Source organism: Spinacia oleracea, chromosome 5 (genome assembly GCF_020520425.1).
Source record: "Spinacia oleracea cultivar Varoflay chromosome 5, BTI_SOV_V1, whole genome shotgun sequence".
In the NCBI taxonomy this organism is placed as follows: domain Eukaryota; kingdom Viridiplantae; phylum Streptophyta; class Magnoliopsida; order Caryophyllales; family Amaranthaceae; genus Spinacia; species Spinacia oleracea.
The window spans coordinates 8151926-8167864 of NC_079491.1; positions in this window are offsets into that span (position 1 = coordinate 8151926).

Genomic DNA, 15939 nt, shown 5'->3' on the forward strand with positions numbered 1-15939 from the left:
TTGGATCCCTTCATTTCCGAGCTCCTGGTGTCGTACAACATCAGTTTGGCCCAACTTACCCCCAAATCTATGAGGCACATCATCGGATTTAGATGGGTGTGCGATTTTATTAACTTTCCCTGTTCTGTTGCCGTGTTTCGGGATCTGCACGATCTGTCTTTCAACCACGCTTCCAAGGGGGATGGGTATGGTTGGTGGACCATCATCAACAAAAGGTCCCGAAGGAAGGGGGAGCCGAACTACATTACGGCCTACCCTTACCTCAGCTCTGATCATAATTGGAAGACGGAGTGGTTGTTCGTTCGTGTGCCGACAGATCCGAAGCATCCGCATTTCTACCGCCCTCCGAAGTGGTTTGTGACTCCTGATCCTGATATGCGAAGCGTGGCTGCTCCGGATCGGAACCATCACCACTACGTGGATCTCCTCCAGTGGTTTTTGGCTCGGGAGGACAACTACAAACTGCCGTCCAACTGGCTCCCGAACCTCAACTATATCTTGCGGGAGGACATTCTTGCTGTTGCCGGTCTCAGCAGGATTTTTGACAGGGGTAGGTGTCCTTCGGCTGGGACCGTGCTTTAGTAAGTTTGTCTTCCTTCTTTTTGTCTCGTTTTATTGACTTTGTTTTGTGCTTTGTTTCTGCAGAGTACGGCTTTAGCTGCGTTGATCCTGTGGTCTTGGGCATTTCTTTGGATCTGAAGACCATTCACGACTCGGCTCCTGATTACAAGTTCGGAAAAGAGAATCCTCGTAATCCTCGCTTGAAGGATTACGTGTTGTCTCCGTCGGGTGTCGATCGGATATCTGAAGTTCGAGCTGATCCGTGGGATTCTGCCTCTTCTCCCGAAGCTGTTCCAGTGAAGGTCGTGCTCCCTGATTTGAGGACAACCTCGGATCCGGTGAGTGTTTTTATATCTCGAAGTCTTTTGTTTGTCTTTCTTTCTGGTTGGCCGTCGGCTAACGTCTTGGTCCTGGACCATCTTTTAGGGTCCTGGGACTGACGCTGTGCCGCGTGCCGTTCCTTCGGTTTCATCTCCGGCTCGGATAGATATCTCTTTATCTAGGAACCGGGTACTTCACGGTTTTATCTTTATTCCTTCCTTTGTCTTCTTTTACATTTATTGACCCTTGGTCTCCTCTGTTTAGGATCAGCGCAAAAGGAAGGGCAGCACTCTTTTGAGGCCTTCTGCGCATCCGAAGAAAGCGAAAGCTTCTCAGTCTTCGGAGAAGGTATTTGTTCTGACTTGGAGCTCTTTTTTTTTTTGTAGTCCGTTCTCTCCTTTTCTGAAACTGACCTTTGAGTGTTTGCCCTGTAGGAAGCGGTTTCGGAAGTCATGCCTCCTCCCAAGAATCTCCTTCACTTCATGCCCTTGCCAGGGCAGAAGTTGAAGAGTGTGGTGGTTGCGGAACTGCCGCCCGTGGACCAACCGTTGGCTGAGGAAGATACCATCCCCTCTCCGCTGAAGCCGGCTGCTGCTTTAGGGATCGAGATCCAGGATATAACCAAGGTGATGGAGGCGATTGAAGCCGACCTTGTTCCTGGCTCGGATGTCCCTACTGTGGCCGAGCAGAAGGAGGAATCTGCTGACGTTTCTCTCGAAAGGGAGAAAAGTCCAGATAAGGAGATGGTGGATCTCACCGAAGCTCACATGGAGGTTCCCGAAGCTGAGAAGGAGGTCCCTTCTGCTGAGGAGGAGCAACCCGAACAGGGTCTGACGAGGAAGAGGCGCCACTCGACCTTGGGCTCTACTTCGACCTCGGCCCTGGATAGACTGATCCACGCTGACCCTTGCTCGGATGTTCCGCTGAAAAGGATCCCCGAGGAGGTAAGGGAGGCGATGGCTCGCTATGCTAGAGCTCCGGTTTTGGGGGAGAACCCCATGGCTCATGTGGGATCTTTGGTGGGACCCGAAGCTGCACGGGAGAATCTTCTTCGGGCCAACCCGCAGTGGAGGGTTCCTGGAGCTGAGGAGAGGAACCCAGCTATGATGGCTCAATACTATCTGAATGAGGTAAGTGTTGGATTTTCAATTTTTTGAGTTTCGTTTGTTCTTTCTCATCTTTTTCTTATCTACTTTTCCTCATCTTTTTCTTTTTTCCCTAGGCTGTTTTCTGGTCCTCGTTCGCTTCCGAGTGTAGCTCGGTTGAGGAGAGACAACTGAGGAGATATCAGGAGGCTTATGCTCGTGATATCCCTATTTTGGACCAGAAGGCTAGGCAGCTCTTCGCCGAGCTGGTGGAGGTCAAGCAACTGTACCTTCAGTACAGTCGTGAGGCTAGGGAGTCGGCTGAGCAGATCGGGGCCGAAGTTGGGAAGCTCACTTTCCAAGTCGAGGAGGATGCTGAAAAGATAGCTTCCTTCGACAAGGAGAGGAAAGAAATGGCCGCCAAGTTTGCGAGCGAACTTGAAGAAAAAGACAGTCTTCTCAAGGAGATGACGTCTAAATTTGAGGCGGCCATTAAGCAGAGCCATGAAGCGGAGGCGAGGCTTCAGCAGTTTATCAAGCATCGGGAGATTGTTCAGAATCAAGCTGACAAGGTGCCCGTTCTCCAGCTGAAGATCCGAGAGAAGGACGCGGCCATCCGGAAGTTGGAGCAAGAGAGAGTTGACCTCTACACTGCTGATCAGTGTAGAGAGCAATACTGGAATGGCATCCTGGGCGCTCGGCGCATGTTTGCGAAGCACATGCCTTATTTCCCTTGGAATGAGAAGGTTCCGCTCTGGATGAGGGCCCATGATCACTTGGTGGAGTGCCAGGCCGATCGAGACGAAGCTGAAGCTGAACGTCAAGCTGCTCTTGCAGAGGCTCGGGCCCAGAAGGCGTCTTCCGAAGGTGACACTACTGCTGGGGGTTCTTCGAAGGACGCTCCCCTAGGGGCTGCTCCCGAGACCCCCAAGAGTTAGGGATTCGGGCAGTCGTCTTCTTCAGAGTCGGTCGGTTCCAGTTGAGGACTTCCGAACATGTGCTTGCCTTTCCCCCCTTTTGCCTCGGCGCTGCGTTGTACTCATTTCTTTTTGTTTTCTTTAGTACTTCGGTAGGCCGGTATTGTCTGTTGATGGCTGCCGATTTTAACTGTTTCATTTTGTTTTCAATTTTTGAGGTTTTCAATGTATTTGTACTCCCCCCAAATATTGAATAAAAAATGAATGTTTGTTACTTGGAAGCTTCTTTTCAACTTGTACTTTCGCAATTTTAGGTCCTTAAATCCGTAGATTTCTCGAGCTCCTCTTTCTGTAGACTTGCTAAAAACCTTTTGATCTTGCGAGCTCTTTAAATCCGTAGATCTGTTAAGAGACTTTTTAACTTTGCGAGTTCTTCAAATCCGTAGATCTGCTAAGAGACTCTTTGATTTGGTGAGTTCTTCAAATCCGTAGATCTGCTAAGAGACTCTTTAGTTTTGCGAGTTCTTCAAATCCGTAGATCTGCTAAGAGACTCTTTAGTTTTGCGAGTTCTTCAAATCCGTAGATCTGCTAAGAGACTCTTTAGTTTCCAGACTCTTCAAATCCGTCGATCTGCTCAGAGGTTTGGATTGTTCTTCCGATCCCTTGTGGTTCGGAAACCTGGGCAAGGAGATCGCTAGTCTGCCTCTTAGTTATGCCTTCGGCGATCCGTGGATCTGAGCCGGAGTTTTATAACTTGATTCGAGCGACTGTTTGTTGCGAACAAATTTTATTAGGGTACCGCGAATCCGAGGATTCTGGACGATTCCCTGAAGTGTATGATTTGGTCATTTCTTGCATTTTATCAAGGAATGGGCAAAGTCAATCCTGTTTTTAGTCTCGGATTGATCAGATCCGAGGCTGCATGTATATATAAAGGGACAATAAATATAGAGATAAGTTTAATGAAACTCATGGTGCCAATGGCTTTCCTCTTCTCATTAAACAACTTACTTGGTTTACAGACAGAGATCATACAAAATATTTCTTGAGAACATCGGTATTCCAATGGTTCTTCAAAATTGTTCCATCTAACTGTTTCAGTATAAACGTGCCTGGCCTTTTTTCGGAATGGATGATGTATGGTCCCTCCCAAGTGGCTGAGAGTTTGCCATGGATCCGTCCTTTCTGAACCGAGGCGGCGTTTTTGAGTACTAGATCACCGACTTTTAGGGGTCTGGCGTTGACTCTTCGGTTGTAATGCTTGTTGACCCTCTGCAAATAGGCTGCGTTGAGTGTCCTTGCATCGTTCCGAGCTTCGTCCAGTAGATCGAGAGCTTCGGATAGAAGTTGGTTGTTGCTTTCTCCTTGGAGCCCATCATACCTGTTGTATGCCTGGATCCTCAGGCTTTCTGTTCCGATTTCCACAGGGATTACAGCTTCGGATCCGTATACAAGGTGGAACGGTGTTTGCCCGGTAGCTTCTTTCTCAGTGGTCCGAAGGGACCATAGCGTTCCGGGTAGCTCTTCTAACCATTTGTTTTTGTCATCCTCGACTCTTTTCTTGAGTGCATTGAGGATGAGTTTGTTAGCAGCTTCGGCTTGTCCGTTGCTTTGTGGGTGGCAGACTGCCGAGTAAGCTAGGTGTATGCCGAACTGTTTGCACCACTTTTGCAACGGGGTGTTGTCGAACTGTTTCCCGTGGTCGAAGACCATCAGTCTTGGTATGCCGAACCTTGTGATGATGTTCTGCCATATGAACTTGCGGACCTGAGGTTCGGTGATGGAGGAGACAGCTTCGGCTTCGATCCATTTGCTAAAATAGTCGACTCCTACAATCAACCACTTCTTCTGGTTCGTCGCTGAGGGGAAGGGACCAATGATGTCTAACCCCCACTGTGCGAATGGTAAGGGATACAGTGTTGATTGTAGGGTTTGAGCTGGTTGATGGATGGCTGGTGCGAACTTTTGGCATTTCTCGCATTTCCTTGCCATCTGCTTTGCCTCGGAAACCATAGTGGGCCACCAGTACCCAGCCCGAAGGGCTTTATGTGCCAATGTCCTGCCTCCGATGTGGTTTCCGCATATCCCGAGGTGGATTTCCCTTAGGATGTAGTCGGCGTCTGTTGGACCCACACATTTTAGCAGCGGAGCGGAGAATGATTTCCTCATGAGCTCTCCTTCAGCGCTGATGATGAACCACTTATTGAATCTTTTCAGCTTTCTTGCCTGCAGCTTATCCTCGGGAAGTTCTCCCCTTTCTTTGTATGCAACTACTGCGTCCATCCAGCTGGGTTCGGTACGTAAGCTGCATACTGTGGTGGGTAGCAAGTCAATGCTTCTCTCTTGGTGAACTTCCACGTGGACCGACCTGTTTAGGTCGATGAGTGTTGAGCTTGCGAGTTTTGACAGTGCATCTGCTTGCGTGTTTTGTCCTCGGGGGATGAGAATGACTTCAAAGGATCTTAACTTTGACGTTAAGGACTTAATTTTTGCTAAGTAAGCTGTCATGCTGGGCCATTTGGCCTCATACTCCCCTCGGATCTGGTTGGCTACAAGCTGGGAATCAGTTTTGAGGCGAACATGCTCGGCTTCCAGGGATAAGCAAAGTTCTATCCCTGCGATTGCAGCCTCATATTCGGCCTCGTTGTTAGTTGCTTTGAAGCCGAACTTCAATGCATACTCTATGCTTTTCCCCGTAGGGGGAATTAGTACAACTCCTGCTCCTGAGCCGTTTATTGTGGAAGATCCGTCAGTGAAGACCTCCCAAGTGCTTTTCGTGTCATCCAGCATTTCTTGGTATGAGCATTCGGCCAAGAAGTCGGCCAACGCTTGTGCTTTGATTGCTGTCCTCGGCTGATATTTGATGCCGAACTCCGATAGTTCGAAGGCCCAGGCAGCCAATCTTCCTGACCTCTCTATTTTGTCGAGTACTTTCTCGAGCGGTTGGTCAGTTAGCACTGTGATCTGGTGGGAGTCGAAGTATGGCCTCAGCTTTCGTGCAGCTACCACTACTGCATATGCGACTTTCTCGATGAGCGGGTACCGGGTTTCGGCCCCTGTGAGTGTTCGGCTGGTGAAGTAGATTGGCTGTTGCTTCTTTTCTTCTTCTCGAAGAAGCACTGCGCTGACGGTTCCAGGGCTAACTGCGACATATAGGTACAGGGTTTCCCCCTCCTTTGGTCTGGCCAGTGTCGGCAGTTGAGCTAGGTGGGCTCTGAGTTGCTGAAAAGCTTCTTTTTGCTCCTGTTCCCATATCAGTTCGGGATCCACTTTCCTCGGGACCCCCTTTTTCTTGACTGGTTCTGCTTCTCCCCCGGGGAGGTTCTTTGGTTTCAGTGCTTTGAAGAAGGGGGCTCCCTTGTCCGAGGCTTTTGATATGAACCTTGTCAGTGCGGCTAACCTGCCGGTTAGCCTCTGCACATCTCTCTTGGTCTTCGGCTCGGGTAAATCCAATGCCGCTTGGACTTTGTCTGGGTTCGCATCGATTCCTCTTTCGCTCACCATGAATCCGAGGAACTTCCCTGACTTCACCCCGAAGACGCACTTTTTTGGGTTCAGCTTCATGCTGTATTTCCGCAGATTTCCGAAGGTCTCTGCCAAATCTTTGACATGGTCTTCCTCCTTGATGCTTTTTACGATGGAGTCATCCACATAGACCTCCACATTCCTCCCTTTCTGGTCGGCGAAGACGTGATCAACTAGCCTCTGGTAGGTGGCTCCGGCATTTTTCAAGCCGAAAGGCATCATTTTGTAGTTGAACACTCCTGCGCTTGTGATGAACGCTGTCTTTGCCCTGTCATCGGGGTGCATGAATACTTGGTGGTAACCTGAAAAGGCATCCATGAAGCTGAGCAGTGCATGGCCGCTGGTGGAGTCAACCAATTGATCTATCCTTGGCAGGGGATAGCAGTCTTTGGGGCAGGCTCGGTTCAGGTCTGTGAAATCTACGCACATTCGCCATGAGCCGTTCGCTTTTTTGACCATCACCACGTTGGCCAGCCACTTCGGATACATGCATGGTTCGATGAATCCGGCCTCTTGCAACTTTTTTACCTCCTCGGCGATGGCTTTGTTTTTCTCCGAGGAGTAATTTCTCTTTTTTTGCTTTATTGGTCGAGCTTCAGCGTTGACATCCAGCTTGTGACAAATCAGCTTCGGATTTATCCCTGGCATATCTGCTGCTGACCATGCAAAGATGTCTTTGTGATCCCTGAGTAGTCGGATCAAATCGATTCGGAGCCCCGAGCTTAGGCCCTTGCCTATTCGGACGCTCCTGTCTGAATCCTCTTCGAGGAAGATATCCTCCATTTCTTGATCCGGTTCGGGAGACAGGGTTTCGGGGCGGGCATCAACTTCTGCGGGAGACAAGCTGCTCGTGCTTGCTCTTCTCCTTTTTGCCTCGCTTTCCTCTACCGTAGCTCCTTTTTCTTCCTCGGGGCCGTCCCCTAGTTTGGGCTTTCGGACAGCCGTGTGGCAGGTTCTTCTCGCCACTTCTTGATCACCTCTGATTCGTTCGGCGAATCCTGCATCCGAGACGTATATCATCAGCTGATGGTATGTGGAGGGGACTGCTTGCATCTTGTGGATCATGGTTCTTCCCATGATCACGTTGTATACGGAGTCGCAGTCCATCACCAGAAATTCGTGTTAGGTTATGATACATATGACAATTCATAAATCATGCGGAAACAACCATTAAGCCAGGAATACATATTATTTACACATAATCATATAGCATAATTTAGATGCATACTCTTTGTTGCGTGCCTTCCCTAGCTGCGCCCGAACCGAACAAGAACAAGTCTTTTAGGACTCCAAGTGTCGTCCCTCCGTAGATAGTCCACAGCACGTCCGGATCCGCCTTAAGATTGACCAACTAGAATCGCCCTTAAGGTACTATTATTTTCGGCTAAAATGGGCAAGAGTTATGGCTGATTTTTCTGCTTAAAAATCCTAGTTTTGAATACTTGAAAACTTATGTATAAATAATGACCCCTAGGCCCTTATTTATAGAGGTATGGAAAAGGAATTGTAATCCTACTAGGATGTGGATTTGTTAATTAGAACTTTATTAGGACTCTAAATAACAAAGCAATTCTAATAAGATTAGGATTTTAATCTTCGCACGAATCCCAATAGAATTAGGATTTCCGGCATACGCATCGCACAAGCCGTGCACCCGTGCAGGCCTTGCGGCCCACGACAAGGGCACAGCCCATGTGCGGTGCTGCGTGCGCGCGCGCGCCCTTGGCTGGGCCTGGCCTTGCGCTGGGCCTGGTCGAGGCGTGCGTTGCGTGCGGCTCGCTGGGCGATGGCCTGGCTTCGTGCTGGGCCTTCGTCTAGCGGGCTTCGTCCGATGCTAATTCGTACGATACGCTTCCGATTAAATTCCCGATTCCGGAATTCATTTCCGATACGAACAACATTTAATATTTCCGATTCCGGAATTAATTTCCGTTTCGAACAAATATTTAATATTTCCGTTTCCGGAATTATTTTCCGATTCCGATAATATTTCCGATTCTGACAATATTTCCGTTTCCGACAATATTTCCGATTCCGACAATATTTCCATTTCCGATAATATTTTCCGATACGTACCATGTTTCTGTTTCCGGCAACATCTACGACTTGGATAATATTTATATTTCCGATACGATCCATATTTCCGTTTTCGGTAATATCATCGTTTCCGGAGTATTCATTTCTTGCCTGTGACGATCTCAGCTCCCACTTAAACCAAGATCCGTCGATTCCGAATATCCATAGATGGAGTATTTAATGCCATCAAATACTTGATCCGTTTACGTACTATTTGTGTGACCCTACGGGTTCAGTCAAGAGTAAGCTGTGGATTAATATCATTAATTCCACTTGAACTGAAGCGGCCTCTAGCTAGGCATTCAACTCACTTGATCTCACTGAATTATTAACTTGTTAATTAATACTGAACCGCATTTATTAGACTTAACATAGAATGCATACTTGGACCAAGGGCATTATTTCCTTCAGTCTCCCACTTGTCCTTAGGGACAAGTGTGCATTTCCTAATTCCTTTGTCGCTCGATGCTTGCTCTTGAACATAAGGTAAGAGTTGTCATCCTTATTATGTCCAGAGGTGTTTCTCGGTTTCAGAGTTCAACTGATCAAATAAACAGATAATCATAGCCTATGATTCATCCGAGCACGGCCATGCATTTCACAGTTTCTAGCTCTCCGAGTGGCCTTGTACAACTTTTAAGCATCTCATCCCGATTTATGGGAGGACAATCCCAATCTTGCGATCTTGAGATTAGACTTCGTTTGATAGGTGATTACCTGAGCGTTGCCTTTATAGCCTCCTTTTACGGTGCGACGGTTGGTCAACGTCAAAGCAACCAGTTCTCAAACAAGTAATCTCAAATCACTCAGGTATTGAGGATTTAGTGTCTAATAATTTTAATGAAATTTACTTATGACAGATTTTCATCTCTTACAGTAAAGTTTCATAGGTCTTGTCCGATACTAGTCTTCCCAAAGTAAGTATCTATGCAAATGATTATGACATTGCCATGTCCACATAGTTCAAGAAACAGAACTACTAGTCATCTTGCATTCTAATCGTCTAACGTTTTCTATGCGTCCAATTTTATAGAAAACTCCGACTAGGGACCATTTTCAACCTTTGACATTCAAGTTCACTTGATAGACATTTCTTAGTCACAGGACTGGTCCTGACAGTCTATCTTGAATATATTGTCAAATTGAAGGGACTCATCATTTAATACTAAACCAAGATTAAATGGAATATGAAAATATATTTCATATATGATAAATGTTCAACCCCAATGTTTTATAACCATGGGCCTCAAACCCATCTTCTAAAACAATTCATGGAATTCAAAGCTATGCTTGATTTCCAGTGCTACAATGTGAGTGTTGCTTCTCACTTGTTGCATAGGTTTAGTTATCATGCTTTGCCAATCTTAATATCCTTTTCATCGAATGTCTCTTCGAGATATGATGATAAGATCTTTTGAGTATGTTTATTTTGTGATCTAGTCTTTTCTTGCTTCAAGAGTGGTTCTACGCATTTTTTTAATGAAGAACCATCAAGCCAGCAGACATGTGATCTACCCAAGTTCAGTGAAGAACTTTTTAACATAAACAACCCTGTTTTATTGCTTTTTAGGCAATAAGTACTTTTACTTCAACTTTATAGGTTGCTAGTGATGCTTTGTTTGGATTTACTTATCCAAGCAGTTCACAGACATGTGGAAGACTTTCCAGCTGTATCTTAGAACATAGAAATTAATATTTTAATTTCCCACGCAACAACTCATGGTCTCCAACCCATGTTGCCATTTCAAAACACGATGCTCTATAGCTCGTCCTTATCAATGGTTAACTCCAAAGGGTCTTGCTTGATCCTTTGCCAGTGTTTATGCGTGTAGCATCAATATTTAGCATATCTTTATTTCCTTGAATCAAGAACTATTCCTATGTACCTTTTCAAGTACCATAAGTATTCTTGATCTCAATCTAGTTGATCTTCACTTAGATCAATAGAGATTGGTATATGTTCGTCATGCCTAAAGTCATACGATACGTTTTTGGCGATCCTCATATTATATCATACATGATAAATTCTTTTGCAGAATAATTCCCAATTGAATTCTATTCATGTAACTTTAGCTTATCTAGTTTCATTAGATACTAAATTCAGCTAAATTCTTTGACATATAATATAGGTTAAGAATCTTATTTAGATCCTTTGATGTTTAACTTAGTAAATGCTTATACATAGTTCAAACATCCTTTACTTAGATTTATTCACATGGGTCGAATATCTCCAATGGAGACTTTCGTGTTTGATTTAGTAAATGCCATTACTTAATCCAAAACAATATCATAAGATCTTTGTAAATAGATCTTAATACCCAGTATGTACTAAGTTTCGCCATGGTCCATCATTGATGAATAATTTCAAATCTAAGTCATTAGCATTTGAATGTTATTTCACAATAGAGAGATATGTGTGTAATACACATAGGACCAATTAAGTTTTAAGTACTCCCACTAAACTTCTTATATATCTATAAGAATCATGTATATTTTATGAAACTAAAATGCTTATTAGCTTCACTTAAAATACAGTTCCAATTCCCAATTGCTTGCTTAAATCTGTACTTAGATTTTATAAGCTAGCTTTCCTTTTTCAAGCATTTATTTGGATCCACAAAATCTATGACATACCATGTACATATTATATTCCAACATTTGATTGAGGAATACGTTTTGTCATCCAATTGCCATATGTACCAATATGTAATCATTGCTTGAATTATAGACTTGAGCATTACGATTATGCATGAGGTTTCAACACAATCCATGCCATGAATTTGCTTGTAACCTTTAGCAACTAATCTAGCTTTGTGTGTGAACACAATTCCATGTTTGATGGTTTTTATCCTTAAAACAAACTTGCAACCAATAGGTGTGAAACTATTCTTGCGAATCAACAAAATTTCAATTTTGTCATCAAAACATTGGTTATGTTTTATGGCCTTTAACCATCTAAAACAATTGAGTCTATATATGGCCTCTAACCATTTTAGGGAATCTGAGTTTCGTCATAGCTTTCTTACAAGTCACTTCTAATAGTTTGACTGCAAGTTGTAGGTTTCTTTACTATCTAATAGAAGAATTGCATAGTTTCAGTGACCTGAACTCCATGTTTCTTCACTATCTAATAGAAGAATCTCATAGTTTCAGTGACTTGAACTCTATGCCTACTTGGGTATAGAACATCAAACAATAGAATATCAATAGTCACTTGAAAGTCCTTTGAATATTCTGTTCTCCTTGAAGCACTTGTAAAGTCTTCTAAGAGATGTCTATTCTTTAAAAGCCACTTCTAAAGTCCTTAAAGAATACGTTCGGGTTTTCTGAAGCACTTCGAAAAGCCTCCGGAATGTCCGTTTATGTTTGTTGTTCGCCTCGAAGACTTTCGAGGTCTATTTTCTCCCACTTGTCATTTTGGAAACGAATCTCCAAAAGGACATCATTTCGAGCAAACAAACATTATGTTCTCAAAAATTCGTGGTAGAAACAATACCCTTGTGTCTCATTTGAATAAATCACAATGAAACATATATCTATACTTGGGCCTTAGTTTGTTGAATAACAAACACTAAGCTCCCACTGAGTTTAGCAACTCTCTAGATATATATTATCGAAAAGATATTCTGAAATTTCTTTTCTATAGCTTTGACGAATTTAGTTTAGTTTGGTGGTAGTTGAGCATTTTGTTTTAGAAATTATAGGAAAATTCTTTATGATCCATCATTGATCGAATCAAGTACTAATCGACTTCGATCATTCCAACTTAGATATGCCATATCTTATGGAGCTAGATTGTGAATTTTACTACACAATCATTGATGATCATTCTTGATTTAAGTAATCATCAACATGATCTAACCTAGATCTTTATGATTTCTTACCAAGTGGGATTTATACTTCTGAATCTTTGAACTAGCCAAACAGATTCAAACTTATATCACATTGAGTAAATAAACCTATATTCACTCAAATCTGTGTGAAATAATAAAGTCATAAAACCTTTCTTTAGCTTTGAACTCTATTGTCTAGGCGTTCTAACAATAGTTCATATCTTTTGTTACTTTCAACAAGTAAGACTAGTCGTCTTAAATTGATCTAGAAATCAATGAACTTTCAAAAGTCCATCAAAATAGAGCTTTTGAATGTTAATTTGTTGATATGGTCTAAGCAACAATGCCAAAGATTAGTGGAACTCAAATCAAGGGGTTGATTTGAACCTAGTAAAGTTCTTTAAAGAGTTGTTTGTTTTAATCAAGCATATTGACTCAACCTGTAATTGACCATTTCATTCAAATAAACAAACAAACATTGTTTTTGTTTTTCTTGAATGTGAGTCTTTCTGTGTTTGAAAATAGAAATTTAGGTATGTTGATTATGGAACAAAATAGCCATTAAGTTCCAGCCTTTGAAAGGACTTAAAACAAACTAGATGACCCTACAACTAATGTAGCATTGCCATGCTTCATTTCCCACTTGTAGGTCATTAGTGTATCCTAGCTTCCATTGTTTGAGTTATTACCGAAGTAAGAACCTCAAGCGGTATATGATACCAAGGAAGTTTTATTGCTAGGTCACTTCTCTTTAAACATAAACTTATAGGTAGAAACGGAATCGTAAATTCCTTTCATATGTTCCTTTGTTTTCCTATTTCTTGTACCCTTTCTTATAGTCTTAAGAATTGAATTCTTTAGTGTTGACTTTTATACTTTGTTAGACATGTCTAATGTCACCCCAACAAGGTTCTTACCATTTAATTTATGTTGAATATTAAGTTTCAACTAGATGATCTTACCAGAAGCTTCTAAAGTTCTCTAAGCATCGATCTATTCGAATGTCTAGGGACTAGACTCATTCGAGAATTAAATGGACAAAGATATTAGGTTGTTAACCATTGGTAAAGCTGAGCGTATTAAACTCAATGCTTTATGATCTCAAAACTACAGTGTATTTTGAATTCACAAGCACCAATTGGTTTGCCATTCGACTTTGATATTCGAAAACAACCATAAAAGTCGCTATAAGAAACGTACATTTTAAATTGCTCACTTTCTCTCATTTCCGTGAATCGTTCTTGGATTCACTACCAATCGAGGAAATTTACTGTTACCTTTCTAAAAGGATTTATTGCAGTGCAAGATATTTAATTATAAACAATAATTAAAACATACATTGAAGCATGCAAAGTTTAAACATTTATCATGAATAATAACTTGAAAATGAAAGCAATCATGCAATTTAAACAAGTCATTAGCATTTTATTCGAATTATGTGTTCCGGCAGGTGTGAATAAAATGATTCCAAGACCCTAAAACCATTGAAGAATTAAGCACAGTTTGTCGACTCAATTCTAAAACATTTTAGGTAAGCAAAAGCCTTTTGCTAATAGTCTAGAAACTACTCTTGGTTGATAGGTACGTCTAAGAACTTATTAGGTAAACCTATCGATTTTGCCACGACATAAAAGGACTCCTTACTTATATCGTTGAGTTTCACCAAAACTAACATGTACTCACAATTATTTGTGTACCTTGCCCCTTTAGGACCAATAAGTAACACCTCGCTGAGCGAAAACTATTACTAGATTGATGTAAAGGATATCCAAGCAAGTGTATATTTCGGCATGGCACCTTATAACTCAATTTTTAAGTTTGGAACTTAAGGCTCTTACTATGTTGGTTAGATTTTAAGTGAACTAAAATCCTTAATCATGCAACATAATCAAGCTTTTGATCTCATGCATTTTAAGACATATTTAAAAGCAATAAATAACTTAAAACATGCATAAGATAAATGTGATCTAGTATGGCCCGACTTCATCTTGAAGCTTTAACTTCAAAGTCCGTCTTGAAAATCTCCGTGGGAGGCACCATTTTCTTCAAATAGGATAAGCTATAATTAAAACTAATTACAACTATTTGATGGTACGCATACCATATTTAAATTGAAAAACAACTTTGGTACTTTAGACCAATTACATTCAAATTAATGGTACGCAGACCATATTTTCTATCCTATTTGGGCCATACTAGTCACTTCATAACCTGCAAAACAGTACATATACAATATATACCATTCACCCATTCATTATCATGAATGGCCCACATAGCTGGTTAGTAAAACACATTATGCATCACGTAAACATTTGCAGCAATTAATCAAGGGCACCAATAATCTACCAATTATTCAGTCCTTATTAATTCTAATCAAGTTGTTTTAACCTTAAGGATTTGTAGACCTAATCAAGAGTTTATGACTAAAAGGGCTCCCACTTAAACCAATAAAGTCATATGCTTTACTAATTTTAAACATAAAAATGTATTTCTAGTCTAACCGGAAACATACAAATTTAATTAAAATTTAAAGCTCATATAAATTTATAATTGAATCAAAAAAGTTTAATTTAATTTCAGTCGTATTTAAATTAATTCATGATTTTAATTTTAGTAAAATAATTAGAATAAATAAAATTTATTATAATTACAATATTCAAAATTAAAATCCAAGAAAATAATTTAAATTATTAATTTTAAAATTAATTAAAATTACGTAAACTGAAAATTTCAAATTAAAATTTCAAAACGATCTAATCGCAACGCAAACACCCTACGCATCGCACGCCCATGGGCCACACGCACACAGCCATCGCTGGCCATGTGCGCGCAGCCCATGCGCTCGTCGCATAGCTGCTTCATCTTCCCATCGCAAGCCATCGCACAAGTGGTGCTCGCTGCGCGCTCGCCAGCGCTTGCTGCGCGCGCTCCAGCGCTTGATGCACGCGATCCATCGCTCGCTGTGCGCGAGCAATTGCGCGCGATCAACGCTGGGCGCAGCGCTCGTGGCACGCGAGCTTGCGCTCGCTGCGCGCGAGGCTGCGCGCGCTTGCGCGAGGTAGTGCGCGTTGTGGCGCAGCTCGCTTGCTGCCCACACGCGACTGCCATGCCTTGCCTTCGCCCATGCCCATTCATCCATAGCTCGTGGCCCACGACACAAGGCAGGGCTGCTGCCTTGTGCTCGTGCACCATGCCCCTGCTCATTGCATTCGTGCCGCACGGGCGACGAGCTCCCTTGCTCGTCGTCGCATGCCCGCACTATACAACACCCCTTAAGGGTAACACGAAGCGTCCATTGCTTTGTGCGTGCAAGTTATATGAACGAATCGCATAAAAATTTAAAATTTATATTTAAAATTAATGACAAATTAATAAATTAATATTAATTTCATAATTTTAGGGCGAAAAATCGAAAATTTATTATTCAATTGATTTCCGATTATCATGGATTCAAGCCTAGGTCATAAAAATTTAAAATTTATCATAAATTTACAATTTTTATGGTGGTTTTTAATCATAGGTTTCTAATTAAATTATAATTAATTATGAAAATCAAATTAATTCTAAATTATTCTAATTTTCAACAAATTAATCATAATTACAAATTAGATTGCATAATT